Here is a 20,967-nt window from a genome sequence, read left to right on the forward strand (position 1 = left end):
ATGTTCACTCTTCCCTTGGCCCATAAGGCCCCCCAACGCTTGCCGGGGCCTCCGAAACCCCTTCCGGACACGCTGGTCATCACCTGATACCCCCGGAACAATTCCGGACTCCAATACCCTTCGTCCAATATACCGATCTTTACCTCCGGACCATTCCGGAGCTCCTCGTCATGTTCGGGATCTCATCTGGGACTCCAAACAACCTTCGGTAACCACATACTATTTCCCATAACAACTCTAGCGTCACCGAACCTTAAGTGTGTAGACCCTACGGGTTTGGAAACCATGCAAACATGACTGAGACAACTCTCCGGCCAATAACCAACAACAGGATCTGGATACCCATGTTGGCTCCCACATGTTCCACAATGATCTCATCAGATGAACCGCGATGTCGAGGATTCAATCAATCCCGTATACAATTCCCTTTGTCCAGCGGTATTGTACTTACCCGAGATTCGATCGTCAGTATCCGATACCTTGTTCAATCTCGTTACCGGCAAGTCTCTTTACTCGTTCCGTAACACATCATCCCGTGATCAACTCCTTGGTCACATTGTGCACATTATGATGATGTCCTACCGAGTGGGCCCAGAGATACCTCTCCGTCACACGGAGTAACAAATCCCAGTCTCAATTCGTGCCAACCCAACAGACATTTTCGAAGATACTTGTAGTGTACCTTTATAGCCATCCAGTTACGTTGTGACGTTTGGCACACCCAAAGCACTCATACGGTATCCGGAAGTTGCACAATCTCATGGTCTAAGGAAATGATACTTGACATTAGAAAAACTTTAGCATACGAACTACACGATCTTTGTGCTAGGCTTAGGATTGGTTCTTGTCCATCACATCATTCTCCTAATGATGTGATCCCGTTATCAACGACATCCAATGTCCATGGTCAGGAAATCGTAACCATCTATTGATCAACGAGCTAGTCAACTAGAGGCTTACTAGGGACACGGTGTTGTCTATGTATCCACACATGTATCTGAGTTTACTATCAATACAATTCTAGCATGAATAATAAACGATTATCATGAATAAGAAAATATAATAATAACCAATTTATTATTGCCTCTAGGGCATATTTCCAACAGGATTAAACGAGCCGGAGCTCGATCCGTGGGAGTGCCACCCCGCGCGTCCACTCTGCGTTTAGCTAAAAAACCTGGATGTTCCTGCCTTTCGCTTTGGTCGACGCGACCGCTCGCACTAATTTTGAACGAAAATTCAATCCAAGGAGCGGGAAGGGAGTGCTTTGGCCCACAAAAGAAAAGGAAGAAGAGAAAACGCAACCAAACCACAGCCAGGCCGCGCGGCTTCTCTCTCTGTCTTGCTCCTCTCTCAATCCCCTCCAGATCAGCCGCCACCGCCACCGCCGACCTCTGTCCTCTCCCCCAACCCCAGCTCCAACTCCGGCCTCCACTCCACCGCCGGTGATCCATCCGTTCCCCTCCTCTCGCTCGCCGTAGATCCGCTCGAGCAGCGCAGCCCACGGTCAGATCAGATCCTCGCGCCCGGAACCCTAGCCCTCTGGCCATGGCGACCGGCCGCAGCACAGGTGTGAATCCCTCCTCCCCTTCTCCTCTTCTTCCTCTTCTCTCTCTCTCTCTCTCCCTATCTCTCTCTCTCTCTCCCTATCTCTCTCTGACCCACATCTCGCCTCGTCTCTTCTCTGTAGGTTGGAGGTGCCACCATGGAGTCCTCTGCCGGGGACGCCGCCCAAGTGCTCGTCAAGGCCCGCTGCTCCTTCTTCCTCCTTTTCCTCAAATTCAAGGGCAATCAGCAGCACACGCCATCCTCAAGGTCCGCCCCTCTCTCTCGATTTCCTCTTCCTGGCCTAACCTGGCCTGATGCATGGTATTTCCTTTCCATGGCAGGCGCATGGTTCTTCTCTTCTCTGATGGATGGATGGATGGGTGGATGGGTTGGTCGTGGAGGAGAACGACCAGAAGAATAGAGTCCCGTCTCTTCTCTTCTCTTCATCAATGCCGGCCAGGAACAACGACCCAGCCACCCCTCAAGGGAAGGTAAAGGCACCCTCTTCATCCCCAAAGACAAGAAAGATTCAAGGATGGCCTCCATATTACAAGGATGCCCATGATTTTGGTCTGCATTCATGTCCATTGTGCCATTTCTATGTCTGGTCAGGCTGCTACAGTATGTCCTTGCATAGTGATGATGTTACTGTTTCTTTTTTTTGCTCGTTTGCTTGTTGGTCTGTCTGTTTGGTAATTATCATTCTACCACTAGTCTTCCTGATACAAACTTCCCATCCCACTCAAAAGTCTGAAACACTTCTTCTTCGCACTCAACAACTAAGCAGCACAGCACACCTGAATATATATGTGCATCTGTATATACTTAGTTTCCCATCACCCACATGGAGCGATCTTGTTCGCTTCGGGATGTAGTATCACCACTACCTGCCTGCCTCCTACCTGAAATTCTGACAGTATATATGTGGTCTGCGTACCATGATCTCATTATGGAGTGGTTTTTATTTCCAAGGATGCCTTCCTACTCCTACTAGTTCCAGTGTCATACAGTTTGATTAAATCGAAATGAATCATTCATGGTTGAGCATTTTGTTTTGATGATTCAGCATAAGATCCGATGTGACATTGAGTTCAGTCTCTCCTGCCTTAGTTTTCAAATTCATGATTTTCTTTCGCAATTCATGATTTTATTTGCATGAAGCTTGATTTATGGTTGTCTATGGATCTTCGCTTTCTCTGTATGTATGATAGATTCTGTATTTAGTTGTTGTTTGGTCAAAATATTATGATTGGCGAAGTTGTATTTATTTCCAAGCTGGCAATGCTTTATAGGTGTCTTTGTTTACTAGTACTTGAGAGGGAATTGGAAGTAGTTTGTCAACTGAAGCTTGGTGCTGCTCGACACCAAGGAGAGGCGCAAGGGGGTGCCTAGCACCGGTGCCGAAGAATGCCGGTGCTCCTCTTCGTCTTTGACCTGCTCTGCTCCTTCAAGGTAAGCTGGTCTTGGTCCTTGACCTGATCATTGGCGTCGCCCATGAGTATGATGCTGCCATGTTGAGTCGGTAATGTCATAGGCACACTTGTCTTGCTATAGTACAGATTCGCCGTATCAACAGCCCTGGCTAGTGTTGCTGGATTTATATTGTTCTCCTTGGGCTGGAACTCGATTTCATCCCTTATTTTTCTGAAATGGGACATGTCTTTAATTTCTGAAAGAAAAATGGCAATGCTGACTTGGCATTTGACGGGTGGTTTTGAGATTTAGCATTATGGAATTTATGTTATAGGTTAGCTTGATTAATCTTTACTACGGGATTTCCTTCTAAGGAGCTAGTGTTGTTGGGTTTTCTTCCAAGGAGCTAGTCGGGTTTTCTATAGTCAAGCATGTTAATCATACTGGGATAAATTTGTATGAGAAATGTCTTGGACATCCTGTTAAAAGCAACAACATATGCTAGAGCTACAATTAATTATCAATAACAACGCTGTTTGTTTTCAACATTTGCACTTCGCACTGAAGCGAAGTTATCGTCCGTTAGCAAACTATGTGGCTGTGTGTTAAACATCACTGAAAGTTGTCTTAAAAGGGGTCATGTTTCTTGTTGTTATTTATTTGATCTTCACAACTCATGTGGTTTCCTCACCCATGCAGGTGATAGCCGAATGGTATACGCGTGAGATTCTTCTTCCACTCAAACGCCTCACGCCCTGCCCCTCCAGTAGCTGATTCTTCTTCGACTCTGTCACATGTGGTAAGCTACTGGTTCCTCTCCTCTGCTCTCTCCCATGCTCTGTGTGCCCACGGCCATCAAGCCATGGTGAATTTGTGTGCATTAACGAATGCATTTCAGAAACAGCTTCATCCTTGATTTGTAGTGCACGAATCAATTTCTGAATGGATCATCATTGATTTGCTTGGGTTGGCGAATGCTTGGGCATCATGTACCAAATAAACTTGTCTCATTTTGAGCATCGGGTCAAGGCCTTTTATTTGTTGGCTGATGCATTGCATGTGTGTACTGTGTATGTATGTAAAGGAGATGGATAAAATTGGTAGTAGTTGCTTTCAGCAAGATGTTGGCTTTTTTTTATTGACGAGGGAAAATAGTAATCGAAATTTCATGGTATAGGAGGGATGATTAACAAGGAGAGAAATTCATTTTCTTAAATAGCTCTTTCAGTTTCCTGTCTGCATGAAAAGTGAGAACTGGATTTTCAAATCTTGCCTCAATTAAAACTGTATACAACTAATTCTTGTATCCATTCACTTCAATCTTCACGTTAACATCTTGCTGGAGTGCCGATTCTCTCTCACACGCACTAGACCTCTTAGGTTATATATTTCTTAAGGGCTGCATTTTAATCAGACTTTGTTAATTCGTGCCAAAACCGGTTTTTGAGCTCTAAGTTGTGAAGACTGGCCTCTAGTGCTGTCACTGGAGAACAAGCTTATATTGTCAAACTTTTTATGTTTGGGGTGTTTTGAAGATCTTTTGTTCAACTGCTTTACAGACACTCCTTGAGTATGATGCTGCCATGTTGAGTCTGTAATGTCATAGGCACACTTGTCTTGCTGCAGTACAGATTCGCCGTATCAACAGCCCTGGCTAGTGTTGCTGGATTTATATTGTTCTCCTTGGGCTGGAACTCGATTTCATCCCATATTTTTCTGAAACGGGACATGTCTTTAATTTCTGAAAGAAAAATGGCAATGCTGACTTGGCATTTGACGGGTGGTTTTGAGAATTAGCATTATGGAATTTATGTTATAGGTTAGCTTGATTAATCTTTACTACGGGATTTCCTTCTAAGGAGCTAGTGTTGTTGGGTTTTCTTCCAAGGAGTTAGTCGGGTTTTCTATAGTCAAGCATGTTAGTCATAGTGGGATAAATTTGTATGAGAAATGTCTTGGACATCCTGTGTCAGGATCCCGATTCCAAGTCACATCAATCTAGCCGGTAACACCTCATATCACTTTGCGGCCTCACGCACGGTATTTCCATGGGTGTCGCCTTACCATGGCCCGGGACCGTTTGCGCCTTTTGGCTCATGTATATGATAGTGTCGCTACTATCCATATGACAGAGAACCCGGGGCGACATGACTAGTCATGAACCCAAAGTGGCACTAACTTACGGGGACAGGCATACATGAATCAACATCGAGCATGTCGGTCAGCAGCGTGCGAATCCGGGCTGTAGCATTGGGCTAACATGACTCCGGGAACTCGGGCTGTAGCAGGCTAGGCAGGACTCCGGATGTCACCGCGTGACATTTCCCCAAAGGGAAGACACAGGAACGAAGTGAATCACATGCCGGCCAGTCAAGTGTTTCGGAGCAGTAGTGCTGGGCTAGCAGGACTCCGGTGAACCGGGCTGTAGCGGACTACTATGGCTCATCGAAGCACAAGACTACATTTCCCCATAAGAGAGGCTACCAAGGATAAACAACTAGGTTGTCGGATCCCACATATACCAAGCATTTCAATCATACACACAATATGCTCAATATGTGCAATACAACATGGCATCACAACAAGACTCTACGACTCAGAGTATTTATTCATTAGGCTCCGAGGAGCGAGATATTACAAACATGGGTCTCATGACCCAACATTCAAAGCATACAAGTCAAAGCACATGCGGAAGCTTAACTTGTCTGAGTACAGACAACTAAAAATGAAGAAGGCTGAGGAGCCTGACTATCTACAAGACCCTCCCAAGGATACAAGATCGTAGCTGAGGTAACAAGCTAAACTCGAAGTCCACGTGGAACTACTAGCGAGACTGAAGTCTCTCTGCAAAACGTAAATTAAGCAAACGTGAGTACAAATGTACCTAGCAAGACTTACATCAGAACTAACTACATATGCATCGGTATCAACAAAGGGGGTGGTGGAGTTTAACTGCAGCAAGCCAGCTTTGACTCAGTGGCTAACCTGAACTACGACTGCAAGTAACTCTTTTGAGGTGGCGCACACGAGTCCACATATTCATCATATCAATACACCACTATGGACCCGCTCCCGTCTCCCTACGAGAACGCCATCCATAGCACTCACGCTTATCTTGCGCATTTTAGAGTATCCACTTGCACTTGTCTATGAACTATGCAAGGGGTCCGAGTTTCCATATCTGAAGAATTCGGCTATTCAAATAGATAATGATAACCCTGCAGGGGTGTACTTCTTCACACACGCTCTCGTCACTTATCGCCATGCACACGTCATGTACCTCGGCAACCTTCAAGTGGAAGCCGGGCGAGGGAGTCGGCCACGACCTGACTAACCAACAAGTCTCTAGTCCAGGTTTATCCCTATTCGGGTTCCATCCGCAAGGAGATCCGGTCGGGGTGTCGCTCACGGCCCCAAACGATGTGTGTAGGGTTCCCAAGCCCACCATCCGGGTGCCACTTGGTACAGCGTGCCACTGTGCCTAGTCTGTCCCAAGCCCACCTGTACTGGGTGCCACTTGATAGACTACTAACATTACCTACAAACACTAGAAACTAGTTGCAACTCCTGGACAGAGATCAAGTTGATTAATAAGCCGAGAGGGGTCGAGTTACCGGAACCCAATGTGTGGTAGTAACTGTTCATGGATCACAAGCACAGAACTCAGTTCCTGAGAACGGCTACAATGAGACAACCCACCATGTACTCCTATATGGCCTCTCACCGCTACCTTTACCAAATCATGTTCACACACTTAGCTCTCAACAGTAGGGCATGTTCACCACGTTCCAATTCATTCCCGATGAATCAGACCTGACTCAACTCTAAGCAGTAGCAGGCATGACAACAAGCATGAATGAGTAGGCACATCAGGGCTCAAACAACTCCTACTCATGCTAGTGGGTTTCATCTATTTATTGTGGAAATGACAGGTCATGCAGAGGAAAGGGGTTCAGCTACCGCAGCATGTAACAGTTGAAACGTTGTTGTCCTAATACAGTAAAAGAGAGCAGGAGCGAGAGAGTGGGATTGTATCAGAATGAACAAGGGAGTTTTGCTTGCCGGGCACTTCTGAAGATATCATTGGGTCTTCATCAGTGTCAACGATCACAGCGTCGGTACAACGTCTATCGAGAGGGGACAACCACCGGCAACAGAGAAGAAACACAATCAATGCAATGCACAACATGATGCATGATAATGACATGGCAATATGTTGTTGATTGAGCTAATGCAACTAGCAACACAATTAAATGAAGTTGGTTTGAACCCAAAGTTCAAATTCAAACTCCACATGTGGTTATTTAAATACCATTCATTTGATTTGTCCTAAACAGTGGCCTTAAGTTGTTCTAAGATGCATGAAAATGGTATAGATGGATAGATTGGATTTTTCTGAAAATTTTTCATATATAATTTATTTCATTTGGAGTTACGGTTTATTTTCTATGATCTTTTGAAGTTTAGGACATTTTCTGAATTAAATAAATCATTTTTGATTTATTTAAAATCCAGAAAAGCATTTATGACCTCATCACTGCGTCACTGTGACGTCAGCCAGACAACAGGACGGGTCCAGGTCAAACCTGACGTGTGGGGTCCACGCGTCGGTGACACAGTGCAAGCTACGGTCACAAACAGGTGGGCCTGGTCAACGTACACGTCAGCAAGGTCAATGCTGACGCGTCGGTCCAGTCGAATTAGATTAATTCTAACTAATTAGGTTAGCTGGTTAACTAAACCGGTGGGGCCCGTCTGTCATTGACCCTTGGGGTTAAACTAATATGTGATTAGTGCTAATTAAGCAAATGCCATGTCAGCCCGCCGGAGTTTGAACACCGGCGAGCACACGAACGCAGCGGCGACGCTCGGGAACGTGCTACGGGCGGCGACTGGACGCGCGAAGACCACCAGAGTGTAGCTCGCGCTCTCCCGCAACCAGAGGAGCAGGTGGGTGGCTGCAGGGGCGCCGAAGCTCGCCGGAACGGAGCTCGCGGCGGTGGCGGGAGCACGGTTCCGTGCGGGTTCGCATTGTGGTGCACGGCAAGACGTGGGGGTGGTTGTGTTCGTCTCCTGGAGACGTGTTCAGCGCGTTGGTGGGCTCGGACGCGAGCGGCAGTAGCTGTGGCCGCGGCGGTGCCATGGCTGGCAGTGGTGAGCTTTCGGCTCCGGTGGAACGGCGGCTAGAGGTCGAATTAGAGCACGGGATTAGGGGAAATGGAATAGGGGCTCACGGTGATCTCGAGGGCGTGGTCTGAGAGCTCAGGGGAGGTCTGGTGCGGCCGGGACGACGACAACGATCTCGGGTGGCCGACGATGAAGATGGCGGCGAGGACGACGATACGGGGCTTCCAGCATCGTGCGGCTCGGCGATGAGGAAGAGGACGGCGAGGAGGAGCTCTCACGCAAGGTGGGGAGGCGAGGGGAGGCCAATGGCCACATCGACGGTGAGCTGCGCGCTGCGGTGGCCGGCGGGGCTCTCTATTCGGGCAAAGAACGAGGAGGAAGAGGGGAAAATGGCCAGGGGAGAAGGGGGATCAGCACGGCCTCATCCACGTCTCCTGGGCGCGGGGTTGGGAGGCAGGAGGCGTCGACACGGCGAAGCAGGAGGTGGCCGCTCGGACGTGTGCGCTCGCTGCCCTGCCTCTGCCTACTGGCAGAGGTACGGGACGACTTGCAAGGGCCAGCTGGGCTAGGCCTGCCTGCTGGGTTGCTGCTACAGGTAGGTGGCCTAGGTTAGTTCCCTCTCCATCTTCTCTTTTTGTTTTCTATTTTCTTTTATTCTGTTTTGAATTAGCAAAAATACTAATCCATTTTGTAAAATCCTGAAAATAATGGTGGGCAGTGTTTGGATTATTTCCAACAACCCAAAACTAGTTTCAGAATTATTAGAGCATTTAAAAATATTTATAGGATTTAAATGCTCCAATTCAAATACGATACGAGTTAATTCAAAGATCCAGAATGTCCTGGAAATATATTCATCATTTTTGGCAAAGGTTTTCAGCTTTATCAGAAATCATGAACATTTTTAAAGGGCATTTTGGTTCTTTGAAAAAGATTTTGGATTGAACCTAGTTGAGTTCCATTTGGTGCTAGGGTTTGAACATCCCCATTTCAAGTTTAAGTGAAATTTAAACATGATGCAAACACTCTAATGCATGCACTGACTAGGGTTGTTTCAACTCACCCCCACTAAACAAGAATCTCGTCCCGAGATTCAAGCGTAGGGTAAGATGAAGGGGGGGACGCAAACTAGAACAATCTTCACGATCCAACTGTCCTCATCGAAGATATTGATTTATTGTATCATCTTGAACTTGACATCCTTGCTTTTAAGATCTTCACCCATCACGGGGACAGAAGAGCGAGATAACTCCACGGGAATGGATCATCTTAATGATCAGAGGATCAACTCACGGAACGAGACGTGGAAACATCTCTTGAGCTGAGAGATAAAAACACGTACGAGGAGCGATGGAAAGAGGTAGACGACAAGGTTCTACAGGGTAGGCGAAAATTCCATGCTGAAGAGGATGCTGCATGGTTTCAAAGTAGCGAGGAGGTAATTGCCATGATTCCATAATGGGACACCTTAGGGAAAGGTGACTCGTAAAGCTATTCCCTTAAGTGGCAAAAAGAATTACTTTTGATACAAAGATCATTGAAACTCTTTATACCAGCCTGAGGTAATCACAATCGATCGTTGGAAGGGGTTCAAAGAATGGCATACTCCTACTAGGATGGATGATGTGGACTACCTTGTTGAAGACAACACAGTGGATGATTTTTAGCTTATCATCGGAAATGGATGGGGCTCACGGTAGGATCACTTTTGAAGATGATCCTGAACAACAATTATTGAGAAGGGCGGCCCATGGGGAATTGGCTCAATGGCGGTGCAAGCTGGGAATAAAATGTAAATGTTGGGAGTTTTTCAACCATCATATCTGCTTGAGATTCAGATCTGGTTGGTAACAGGATATTTCAGACATCATGTCTGCAAAAGAAAGTTTGCAACACAAGTCGACGAGATGGCATTGCGAGATTCTCGAGGAATGAACTAAGATAGCAAGCTCCAAAACATGAGCTGGTTCTGCTGCATACATGTGAACACGTTGTCGCAGACAAGCATGACCACATAGTAGTCTTACAACGAAACACTACCGAGTTCTGATTGGAACCATCATTGTGGAGAGCGAAGTCCTGCGCATGTACCTTTGGTTCCTTAAGGGTTAGCACTCAAAAACTTCTTTTCCTTAAACAAATCAATCAGTGGCTTGGTGTGCTAGGGAATACATATGGAGTGGAGGTAATTAATCTACCAAACCATAGAATACATTCGCACATGCATAACTGACTTGGGATGGTACCAGAGGAAACAAAACAGTCCTTCTCGAACTCACGGCGGCAACTTGCACCAAATGCACATGAATTCGAGGAAGTCACTTCTTCCATCCAAGCATAAGCTTCATGAACGGAACACGAAGGCATTGCTTACAAAATTTTCAACACTAGGTTGATGTTCAACATGAATCATGGGGGAGACAAAATGCTGCTGATGGGCTCAACAACAACTCATCGGGATTTCCATATCACTGGACTTCCACCATCATGCGAACACAGAGATAGCGTTGGTCAAACCAAAAGATGTAATGGGGCATGCTCGAGGGATCAACCAAGAGTCAGACAACATTACGAACATCGTTGGTTCTGATTCGACTTGACGATAGCCCATACTCAAGTCAAGGTTTTGACAAGGCAATAGAACCAACAACTGATCACGAGGACCAATCGATGCAGATATCATCTTTCTTCAACACACAGACACACAAAAAGATATCCCTTAACATGAACTAAGCTGGCAAGCTTTTATCTTCCAACTCTCCAAATTATTGTTTAGCTTAACCAACTAGCTCAGGGGGTAACCGACACAGATTCTTGGAGAATGGCTGGTTTGCAAGAAACCAACTTGATCACGAACTCAACATAGCGGTCAGGTGACAACCTGGGGATACCTCCGAGAAGATATTCGGAAAATCACGAACCACCGATATGTCACTAAGTTCGAGAATAATCTTGCTTTTCAGGGCAAGACGATATGATCAAAAGAGTGAGGGATTGACACAATCCTAACTCATTGATCGAAGAGTGCACCGGAAATAAGGACTAGGTAGCACGATCAATCTTAGGATGATGATTCAATAACCAGCACGCTAAGTGGGGGTATTTTCCATTAACTACCAAGCAACGAGGTTGCTAGGAGTATTGATTTCACACATCACAATTCACTTGTCGGCATTCCAGTTACAACAACACGGAATCGAGGAATGGATAATGATGGCGAGAAGTATCACTTTGTCAGGAATTCATAAGAGGTGGTGCAATTCTCATGGCAATCCTGACATAAAGGGGGTAATACTCCGAGGTAGAGCAGAACAAAAGCTGGATTGGCATTTTGATCTGCGGAATACAACTACTTTGACCAATCCAAGAAATGGATGAGGTGCTGGAGTTTGTTTCTCCTAGTCATTCTAGAATAGAATGGCTTGACAGACCACAAGAATAATAGGCATCGATGAACACGAATGCACAACTATTCCTGACTATCAATTGATAGACTAGGGTCGGAATACAGCTGAGGAGGGTCAACTCAAGGAACATATAACTTTCTGAGTTGTGGATGCATAGATTAGTATGTCGAACCAAGTTCAACATGTTTCTTCCGGATAACCCATGCAGAAGAAGAAGGACTGGCAGATTCACAATTTGAAAGGAGAACTTGTCAAGAGCACTCTTGTTGTGATCTTTTCGTTTAGAGAACTTCTGCCATAAGCAGTTCATGGTATTTGGAAGAAGGAAATACCACGGACCTCGAGGACTATTGCAAAGGTTACTAATATCCTAAAGGAACTAGCAACAATATCAACAGGAAGTGAACAGAGTGATTCTTGGGTCAAGAACACAGGAGTAGAATACCTACTACTAAATGGCATCACGGGATGCTTTCAAGAATGATGGCCAAAATCATCACACCGGGGATACGGAAGCATTGCTAAATTCTCGAGGACACCTAGGGTCATAGTACCAACTCCAACATACACATCAAGGCAACAGAGTACCTCAACACACCGATTAGTGTGCTTAATCTGGCCCAAAAACACAACGGAAACATGGAGGAAAGATTTGCAAGTGCATCAGACTATTTAGAAACCTGGGGTGACTTGGACAACATAACGGCTGTAAATGCTCAAAAATATTTGAGACATCCTGCAAAATAGTGGCATAACCACTCAACATCACAATATCAAGGTTCTGAGGCCAGCTATGAACATATGGAAGTAGTAGGAACTGAACTGAGGCTTAAACTCAACAATCCTAGGCAACTACATTTAGTAACACGCCATCCTGAGAGATAGAAGAGAAGCCTAGTTCTTAACCGCGTAGAAAAGATAAGATGGTGACTCAGATCAGAGGGCATGCGGTATAAGGAGTAAAAAAAGCCTTACGTTCCATCCCACAATCAATTCCCTTATATAACTAAAGCATTTCTAGACTTAACTTCGACCAGCTTGGCTTGATAATCCTACAGGCAGTCAGGCTCTGATACCGAAGCTGTCAGGACCCCGATTCCAAGTCACATCGATCTAGCTGGTAACACCTCATATTATTTTGCGGCCTCACACACGATATTCCCACGGGTGTCGCCTTACCATGGCCCGGGACCATTTGCGCCTTTTGGCTCATGTATATGATAGTGTCGCTAGCATCCATATGACAGAGAACCCGGGGCGACATGACTAGTCATGAACCCAAAGTGGCACTAACTTACGGGGATAGGCATACATGAATCAACATCGAGCATGTCGGTCAGCAGCGTGCGAATCTAGGCTGTAGCATTGGGCTAACATGACTCCGGGAACCCGGGCTGTAGCAGGCTAGGCAGGACTCCGGATGTCACCGCGTGACATTTCCCAAAGGAAAAAACACAGGAACGAAGTGAATCACATGCCGGCCAGTCAAGTGTTCCGGAGCAGTAGTGCTGGGCTAGCAGGACTCCGGTGAACCGGGCTGTAGCGGACTACTATGGCTCATCGAAGCACAAGACTACATTTCCCCATAAGAGAGGCTACCAAGGATAAACAACTAGGTTGTCGGATCCCACATATACCAAGCATTTCAATCATACACACAATATGCTCAATATGTGCAATACAACATGGCATCACAACAAGACTCTACGACTCAGAGTATTTATTCATTAGGCTCCGAGCTAAGAAGCACGGATACGGGGACGAAAGCACAGGGATACGCATACGGGGATACGGGATACGGCATTTTCCAAAAACAGCCATTCGGGGATACGGCGGGGTATATAAGTATTTAGAAAAATAAATATGAAAGTATATAGAAAAATAAATATGAAAGTATATAGAAAAATAAATTTGAATTAAGATCTAATGAGAATTTTTTAGTACTGGATATATATTGTCTCCTTTCTATTCATGAAAGACTGAGAGCAGTCCACTCACAGCCCATGTAGCTGTCCGTCCACTTAGAGCCCATGTAGCTGTCCATCCACTTAGAGCCCATGTAAGGCCCAATTCCAGAAAACCCTAGACTAGTAGCACTCCAGCTGCTCCAGCCGACCCGAACCTCCCATTCTCGTACTCCCTTTCTCCAGCCGCCAGTGAAGAAAGGAAACGATAGCGCCGCCAAATCGGCAGCTTCCATCACCCATCTTCTTCCTCGCTGGCCACCACACTCCCCATCTTTCTTCCTGCCGGAGCTTCTTCCTTGTTGGCGGCCGCCTTGCCATCTTTCTCTACCAAGATCTCCTTCCTTGCTAGCAGCCATTGAGGTTACCTGCTTGACCATGGTTGCTATCGGGAGGATAACTGGGCAGCAGCATGGTCATTGGAGTCTGGCTGCCGAGTCCCCACCGTGTCCACGCCGTATCTAGGCCGTATCCCAATTTTATTTCTTTTTTTTTAATTCCAAAAAGATGGGATACAGCGGGATACGCGTATCCAGCCGTATCTGGGCGTATCCCCGTGTCCCCCCGTATCAGGACGGCAAATCGGCAGTTCTGGCCGTATCAGTGCTTTTTAGGCTCCGAGGAGCGAGATATTACAAACATGGGTCTCATGACCCAACATTCAAAGCATACAAGTCAAAGCACATGCGGAAGCTTAACTTGTCTGAGTACAGACAACTAAAAATGAAGAAGGCTGAGGAGCCTGACTATCTACAAGACCCTCCCAAGGGTACAAGATCGTAGCTGAGGTAACAAGCTAAACGTCGAAGTCCACGTGGAACTACTAGCGAGACTGAAGTCTCTCTGCAAAACGTAAATTAAGCAAACGTGAGTACAAATGTACCTAGCAAGACTTACATCAGAACTAACTACATATGCATCGGTATCAACAAAGGGGGTGGTGGAGTTTAACTGCAGCAAGCCAGCTTTGACTTAGTGGCTAACCTGAACTACGACTGCAAGTAACTCTTTTGAGGTGGCGCACACGAGTCCACATATTCACCATATCAATACACCACTATGGACCCGCTCCCGTCTCCCTACGAGAACGCCATCCATAGCACTCACGCTTATCTTGCGCATTTTAGAGTATCCACTTTCACTTGTCTATGAACTATGCAAGGGGTCCAAGTTTCCATATCCGAGGAATCCGGTTATTCGAATAGATAATGATAACCCTGCAGGGGGGTACTTCTTCACATACGCTCTCGCCACTTATCGCCCTGTACATGTCATGTACCTCGGCAACCTTCAAGCGGAAGCCGGGCGAGGGAGTCGGCCATGACCTGACTAACCAACAAGTCTAGTCCAGGTTTATCGCCTACCCGGGTTCCATCCGCAAGGAGATCCGGCCGGGGTATTGCTCATGGCCCCAAACAATGTGTGCAGGGTTCCCAAGCACACCATCCGGGTGCCACTTGGTACACCGTGCCACTGTGCCTAGTCTGTCCCAAGCCCACCTGTATCGGGTGCCACTTGATAGACTACTAACACTACCTACAAACACTAGAAACTAGTTGCAACTCCTGGACAGAGATCAAGTTGATTAATAAGCCGAGAGGGGCCGAGTTACCGGAACCCAATGTGTGGTAGTAACTGTTCATGGATCACAAGCACAGAACTCAGTTCCTGAGAACGGCTACAATGAGACAACCCACCATGTACTCCTATATGGCCTCTCACCGCTACCTTTACCAAATCATGTTCACACACTTAGCTCTCAACAGTAGGGCATGTTCACCACGTTCCAATTCATTCCCGATGAATCAGACCTGACTCAACTCTAAGCAGTAGCAGGCATGACAACAAGCATGAATGAGTAGGCACATCAGGGCTCAAACAACTCCTACTCATGCTAGTGGGTTTCATCTATTTACTGTGGAAATGACAGGTCATGCAGAGGAAAGGGGTTCAGCTACCGCAACATGTAACAGTTGAAACGTTGTTGTCCTAATACAGTAAAAGAGAGCAGGAGCGAGAGAGTGGGATTGTATCGGAATGAACAAGGGAGTTTTGCTTGCCGGACACTTCTGAAGATATCATTGGGTCTTCATCAGTGTCAACGATCACAGCGTCGGTACAATGTCTATCGAGAGGGGACAACCACCGGCAACAGAGAAGAAACACAATCAATGCAATGCACAACATGATGCATGATAATGACATGGCAATATGTTGTTGATTGAGCTAATGCAACTAGCAACACAATTAAATGAAGTTGGTTTGAACCCAAAGTTCAAATTCAAACTCCACATGTGGTTATTTAAATACCATTCATTTGATTTGTCCTAAACTGTGGCCTTAAGTTGTTCTAAGATGCATGAAAATGGTATAGATGGATAGATTGGATTTTTCTAATAATTTTTCATATATAATTTATTTCATTTGGAGTTACGGTTTATTTTCTATGATCTTTTGAAGTTTAGGACATTTTCTGAATTAAATAAATCATTTCTGATTTATTTAAAATCCAGAAAAGCATTTATGACCTCATCACTGTGTCACTGTGACGTCAGCCAGACAACAGGACGGGTCCAGGTCAAACCTGACGTGTGGGGTCCACGCGCCGGTGACAAAGTGCAAGCTATGGTCACAAACAGGTGGGCCTGGTCAACGTACACGTCAGCAAGGTCAATGCTGACGCGTGGGTCCAGTCGAATTAGATTAATTCTAACTAATTACGTTAGCTGGTTAACTAAACCGGTGGGGCATGTCTGTCATTGACCCTTGGGGTTAAACTAATATGTGATTAGTGCTAATTAAGCAAGTGCCATGTCAGCCCGCCGGAGTTTGAACGCCGGCGAGCACACGAACATGCTACAGGCGGCGGCTGGACGCACGAAGACCACCAGAGTGTAGCCCGCGCTCTCCCGCAACCAGAGGAGCAGGTGGGTGGCTGCAGGGGCGCCGGAGCTCGCCGGAACGGAGCTCGCGGCGGTGGCCGGAGCACGGTTCCGTGCGGGTTCGCATTGTGGTGCACGGCAAGATGTGGGGGTGGTTGTGTTCGTCTCCTGGAGACGTGTTGAGCGCGTTGGCGGGCTCGGACGCGAGTGGCGGCAGCTGTGTTCGCGGCGGTGCCATGGCCGGCAGTGGTGCGGCGGCTAGAGGTCGAATTAGAGCACGGGAGTAGGGGAAACGGAACAGGGGCTCACGGTGATCTCGAGGGCGTGGTCGGCGATCTCGGGTGGCCGGCGATGAAGACTGCGGCGAGGACGACGATACGGGGCTTCCGGCATCGTGTGGCTCGGCGATGAGGAAGAGGACGGCGAGGAGGAGCTCTCGCGCAAGGTGGGGAGGCGAGGGGAGGCCAGTGGCCACGTCGGCAGTGAGCTGCGCGCTGCGATGGCCGGCGGGACTCTCTGTTCGGGCGAAGAATGAGGAGGAAGAGGGGAAAATGGCCAGGGGAGAAGGGGGATCAGCACAGCCTCATCCACGTCTCCTGGGTGCGGGGTTGGGAGGAAGGAGGCGTCAACACGGCGAAGCAGGAGGTGGCCGCTCGGACGCGTGCGCTCGCTGCCCTGCCTCTGCCTACTGGCAGAGGTACGGGATGACTGGCAGGGGCCAGCTGGGCTGGGCCTGCCTGCTGGGTTGCTGCTACAGGTAGGTGGCCCAGGTTAGTTCCCTCTCCATCTTCTCTTTTTGTTTTCTATTTTCTTTTATTCTGTTTTGAATTAGCAAAAATACTAATCCATTTTGTAAAATACTGAAAATAATGGTGGGCAGTGTTTGGATTATTTCCAACAACCCAGAACAAGTTTCAGAATTATTAGAGCATTTAAATGCTCCAATTCAAATACGATATGAGTTAATTCAAAGATCCAGAATGTCCTGGAAATATATTCATCATCTTTGGCAGAGGTTTTCACCTTTATCAGAAATCATGAACATTTTCAAAGGGCATTTTGGGTTCTTTGAAAAAGATTTTGGATTGAACCTAGTTGAGTACCATTTGGTGCTAGGGTTTGAACATCCCCATTTCAAGTTTAAGTGAAATTTAAACATGATGCAAACACTCTAATGCATGCACTGACTAGGGTTGTGACATCCTGTTAAAAGCAACAACATATGCTAGAGCTACAATTAATTATCAATAACAGCATATGCTAATCAGCTTGGTCCCTTCCATTCGAGGATGACTACCTCATATATGTCCCTGGACATCCTGTTAAAAGCAACGAGCAGATGCTACAGCTACAATTAATTGTCAACACCTGCACTGTTTTCAGCATTTGCTCTTCGCACTGCAGCAAAGTTATCATCTGTTCGCAAACTATGTGGCTATGTTTTAAACATCGCTAAAACTTGCTCTAAAAAACTAATGTTTCTTGTTGTTTATTTGGTACAACTTTTGGAAACTAATTATCTGTTTTCTTCTCCTCCAGTGACGACATATATTCATTTTCTGTTTTTTCGGCCGTGGGAGAGCTAGTTGCTGGTGATAGACAGTAGTATCAATATCTGGTTGAGAGCATTTGCCGGTTTAAAAAATACTCCCTCCGTTCCAAAATAGATGACCCAACTTTATACTAACTCTGTACTAAAGTTGGGTCATCTATTTTGAAACGGAGGGAGTAGGTGATTATTTCTAAGCATTTCCTGTTATTAAGCTGCCATATTTTGGTCATTTGCTTGTTGCTTTGGACGTGTATTGCTGCTGGGTTCTTATGAAATCTGGACTAGTTCCCTTCTGCTGGAACTTGAGCTTATCTTTGTTTTTCTGAAATGGAATGGTGCCTGTTCTGTTTCTCTGCTTGTGTTGATTACTTAGTCATGTTGATTTTTGTATGTTGAACGAGTTGCTGATATTTCCTCATTCTTGCCGATTTATCTGTTTGTAACATCTATCTCTGAGTTTTAGTTTACCGAAAAAAGAATAATGATGGTAATGCATTTGCATAAGTGGTATTTCATTTTATCTTGTATGGTAATCTTGATGGGTGACTTTTGGGTTCAGTTTGTTCATTGATTCCTGGTCCCACTCATCATGATAAGCATTTCATATTGTACAGATCAAATTTTTGTTTTTCATACACATGTTACTTGCCTCATGAAACATCCAAGTTATGTACACATATTTTTTGTGATTTGATCATGAAACATCCAAGTTATGTACAACAAGGTGTTCGTCATGCCAGGCTTCGCGGCGCTACTGCTTCCATGTGACGGTGTTGTTTGGCATTGGCTACAAAAACGGCCACGGTGAGGTCCTCTCGTTCCTCCACTCCCTGCCTCCGGTGGTTGCTCTGAGCTTGTTGTGTCCATCGAGCCACGGCTATGGTGGTCGATTTGCGTTCATGTTCATTGTGCCATTTCTATGTCTGGTCAGGCTGCTATAGTATGTCCTTGCATAATGACGATGCTACCGTTTCTTGTTTTGTTCCTTTGCTTGTTGGTCTATCTGTTTGGTAATTATGATGCTACCATTGTTTGCTTCAGGGTGTAGTATCACCACTACCTGCCTTCCTCCTTCCTGAAATTGTGACAGTATATAAGTGGTTTGTGTACCATGATCTCAATATGGAGTGGTTTTTATTTCCAAGGATGCCTTCCTACTCCTGCTAGTTCTGATGTCATACAGTTTGACTAAATCTAAACGAATACGAATCAGGTTCATGGTTGAGCATTTTGTTTTGATGATTCAACATAAGATCAGATGTGACACTGAGTTCAGTCTCTCCTGCCTTGGTTTTCAGATTCATGATTTTCTTTCACAATTCATGATTTCCTTTCGCACGAAGCTTGCTTTATGGTTGTCTATGAATTTTCGCTTGCTCTATATGTATGATAGCTTCTGTATTTTGTTGTTGTTTGCTCAAAATATTATGTTTGGCGAAGTATTTATTTCCAAGCTGGCAATGCTTTATAGGTGTCTCTGTTTACTAGAATTGGAAGCTCGGTCTGCATTTTGTAGAGGAAGCTTTTGTTTTTTTACAACTCACCGACAGGTCCTTGTTAGACAGCTGTGCAATTTGAAGTATTGTGTCGGCATGCATCTTTGTATTTGTGCTGTGTTGATCAGAGAGAGAGACCTGACTCGGTGGTCCTTTGATGTTACAGGAGAGCATATATATGTGAAGAAAAGAAAAGGCTGGGAGTCATCGTTGTTACAAGATGACGCTCAAGGGAAGAAAATCTATGCTGGAGATGGGGGAGCAAGTTTGATCTTGCAGAGGGTGAGAGGACGGACGGATGGACCTTATAGCGACTCTTGGTTGTAATTGAGCTTGTTTTGTGTTCAACGCAGGCGCTGTTTGCTCCTCTCGATTACCATTCAGTTTCTGAAGAAGCACAAGACGCACGACGAGTCCATGAAAATTAGTAATGGCCTGAGCTGTGCAATCCAAGCTCAAAGCGACTTGATCCAGTAGCTCCGCACTAGTATACCGTGATGTTTGCGGTCGTCTGCCAACAAGACTAGCGTAGCGCAAACTTGTGTGATAATTTGTTGGCCGTGTCTATTGTTCTGCTGTACATAAGTGAATCTCAAGCGAGAGTGATATGAAATCTGAATAGGTTTGAAAGTTGCACCTGCAAATTAGTTGCATATTTCCATGAACCTCTCTTAAATGGGCGCCTGCGGATTATAGAGCAGGTCTATTTGCAAGTTTGTCAATCAAGAAATGAGCCACATCTCAAATTGCATATGCTTAGTGTGTTGTGGCTGATGAACTTTCAAAATTCACAACTGGAATCAGTCTAGACCTGTAGCTGTGTAGCATTGCCGGTCTTATGATCTCATCATTTGTTACGTATGGATATGGTACTAGATGCATGGCACGTTCAAATCTAATTGAAGTATTACATGCATGGCCCGTTCAATGCAAAATCATGTACAATACAGGGAAAATTGTCTTGATTAATTGCATAAAGAGTCGGTCCATATTTTCAACATTTTTATAAAAAGAAACATGTTGCTTGAGAATTTGCGATTTGTTTTCTGGCTGGTTCTTGAGTTGAAATGAAATGGGGAAAAATGTATTTGTGGAATTGAATTATTATTTGTTGATGATTTGAAAAATATGTGTTGATTTACGATGTAGTTGGGCTGCAGAAGCAGTATAAAGAAACTTTTTTTAGATGAAGAACCCTAGGGATGCCCACTAGCCATCAAATGTTTGGATTGCACCACCTCATTGATCCATGGCCTTCTTATGCTCTCCACTTTTAATAAGCGCCCTAGGGATGTCCACCAGCCATCAAGGGTTTGGATCGCGCCACCTCATTGATCCATGGCCTTCTTGTTCTATCCACTAGCCAGCAAATGTATGGTCAGCAACTGGGCCTTCCAATTCTCTTCATCATACCTTCTAAGGCCATCTCTATATATACTAGCAGTAGTCGTTCATCCGCGTGCAGGGTGCGCGTGCGACTTAGGACTTGCGACGGCCAGAGGCGAGAGGCGGTGCTTTCCTCCTTCTGAGGTGGTTCTACTCCTAACTCCTCAACCATCTGTTAGTCGTCGCCGGCGA

The 20,967-nt window shown here is 45.8% G+C and overlaps 1 long non-coding RNA gene across 3 annotated transcripts; it reads left to right on the top strand.

Moving 5' to 3' along the window:
* The first annotated feature begins 1,114 nt into the window (after positions 1-1,114).
* LOC119286851 lies at positions 1,115-20,033 on the top strand. Of its 3 annotated transcripts, none has more exons than XR_005140670.1 (7): positions 1,115-1,570; positions 1,691-1,815; positions 1,890-2,039; positions 2,841-3,000; positions 3,661-3,760; positions 18,618-18,697; positions 19,556-20,033. It is a non-coding gene; the product is annotated as an uncharacterized LOC119286851 (long non-coding RNA). The 3 variants fall into 3 exon arrangements; XR_005140669.1 differs by having other exon boundaries at positions 18,634-18,697; XR_005140671.1 differs by lacking the exons at positions 18,618-18,697; positions 19,556-20,033 and adding an exon at positions 17,881-17,987.
* Positions 20,034-20,967: the final 934 nt, after the last annotated feature.

Source organism: Triticum dicoccoides, chromosome 4A (assembly GCF_002162155.2).
Source record: "Triticum dicoccoides isolate Atlit2015 ecotype Zavitan chromosome 4A, WEW_v2.0, whole genome shotgun sequence".
NCBI lineage: Eukaryota > Viridiplantae > Streptophyta > Magnoliopsida > Poales > Poaceae > Triticum > Triticum dicoccoides.